We start from the raw sequence: 2532 nt of genomic DNA, 5'->3' as shown, positions 1-2532 counted from the left end.
ATTTTATTTTCTTGGGCTCCAAAATCAACTTTGCTGTGAACCTCAGATAGCTCAACTGGTAAAGAATCTACCTGCAATGCAGAAGACCCTGGTTCAACCCCTGGGTTGGGAAAATACCCTGGAGAAGGGAACGGATACCCACTGCAGTCTTCTTGCCTGGAGAATTCCATGGACAGAGAAGCCTGGCAAGTTACAGTCCATGAGGTCGCAAAGAGTCAGACACGACTTTCACTTCACTTCATTTTAGACTGCTCTAAGAAAACTGTATTAATTAAAGGAAAACATTTCTACATCCATAGAGCTTACATGAGATGGGGGAAACAAGGTTAAAAAGTGAAAGAGATAATTTTAGACACTGAGAAATTTAGGAAGACTATGCTAGTTTAGGTCAAAGAACACATTTGTTAGGTGGTGATGTTTGTTGTTCGTAAAAAATGAAGTCCTAGGAAAATCCAAACATGCGACTTTTTAGAGAGTATCACTGCAGGCAGGGAAATAAGAAATTGCAAAGGTTCTTATGGGAATGAACAGAAGTAATGATTCTTGTGCAAAAAAAGCTAAAGAAATCTAAAGTATCATCCTTTATCTGAAATATGAAATTTCTGCAGCTTATGCTATTTCTGATAACAGTTTCCAAATAGTAATGTAATAGATATTACTTTAAGAGTAAACTATTGTGGAGGCAATTCAATTTATTGGTTCACTTCATTTGGTGATATTGGCAAGCTCAGTTATTGTAACTGCTAAGGGAGTATTAAGAGAGGAATATTATCTGACTCACTGGAGATCAAATTAAGCTATATGGAAAATTGGTGAAAGAGGAAAACACCACTTTGGTTGTACTTATATTCTAACTTTTGCTGCTTTTATTTGTATTGTCTGTTTTAGCTCATTTACTCTCTGAAATATGTCATAGATGCAGTGTGAGAGTTAATCAAGTTTTATAGACTCAGATATTTTTTTACTGAATGGAGTTATATTCAAAATTTTCTAGCATGGAATTTTGGGTTCACAGCTTTCTTAAATGAAATACAGGGCTGTCTTGAATCTCCAGCAGGAAAACTTGAGAACTAGATAGACGACAGCAGGTGTTTACTACCTGAGTGGTTATATAGATATTTGTAGACCAATTTTCTTTTCACTGTATATCATCAGTAACTTAAAAGGTGTGGCCATCGATTAATTCAAATTGCATGTCAGTTTGAGCAAAATATTATTTTTTCAGCTTCTAACACTGACATCTAAAATGTGGAACTATGTCTTAAAGAAACTGAAGTGTATTCTGAGGCTATTTTAAGATATTTTAAATAAGAAAGAGCTTCTTTTAAATAGAATATTTTTTAAAAGAAATTCTAATTTTTGAAAACTTTAAATGGGTTTTCTCAACTAAATGCAATAAATTAAACATATAGTCTGATTATGCTCTTTTTTAATATATTAAATTGTAAGCATATATGTAAGCAATATCTCACATGCATTTATATGTGTGTATATATTTGCATTGTATACATTCTATGAATATGTTTTAAATGATAATTGAATATGAATCTTTTTTATTCATATTTATTATAAAATCCAGTATAGTGCAAAGGCTGTCACTGAATATGTATTAATTATTTCACTAGAAATTACCTGGTGATATAATGAATAGCTGAATTAAATACTGAATTTCAAATGGGTGCAAAAATAAGATTCCTAGAATAAAAAGCTTTTTTTTTTTTTAAATTTTTAGTAGGTAGGTATTTATATCTGCAACATAAAAATTGGGATGTATATGGAAACTGTGATTTTTACATATCTTTATTATCTGAATTTTATTATAATTATAAAAATTTCCAAATACTTGTAATAGTAAACTAATATGATAATACAGATGAACATAGGAACTTAAACAAATCATTTAAATACATGAGAATGAAAATAATGTCTCACAGTTGTATAGTGACTTTGATTTCATAAAGTCTACTATTTCAATTATTATGTTTTTTTGTTTTTAGTACTCAGTGGTTCAGAAATTATATTTTGCTTCCATAATTCATGTATAAGAATATAATGTGATATAGAAAAACACATGGATACAACTGTTCAGAAAATACTTAAATCCATAAATGATCTATTAAAATAAAATTATTATGGTGATTTCATTAAAATAAATGAATGAAGAAGAGTTTGTTGACCAAGTTACAGGGAACTAATTAACTGGTCATAATTTCTGATTTTTATTGAGATTAAATCTCAATACTATTTATTCACACTGTGAAAGTTTTCTTTATTTTTTGTATAAAAAAATATTTCTTTTCTCTGTATGGAATGTCCTTGTCTTTGGACATTCCTTGTCTCTGTTCAGTGATTTTTCGGTAGTCCCATTATAGATTTTTTGATGATCCAACGGATGTTGGCAATTTGATCTCTGGTTCCTCTGCCTTTATAAAACCAGCTTGAACATCTGGGAGTTCACAGTTCACGTATTGCTGAAGCCTGGCTTGGAGAATTTAGAGCATTACTTTACTAGCACGTGAGATGAGTGCAATT

This window comes from Bison bison, unplaced genomic scaffold (assembly GCF_000754665.1).
Source record: "Bison bison bison isolate TAMUID 2011002044 unplaced genomic scaffold, Bison_UMD1.0 scf7180017864533, whole genome shotgun sequence".
Classification (NCBI taxonomy): domain Eukaryota; kingdom Metazoa; phylum Chordata; class Mammalia; order Artiodactyla; family Bovidae; genus Bison; species Bison bison.
Note: the sequence above shows the minus strand (reverse complement) of the source record.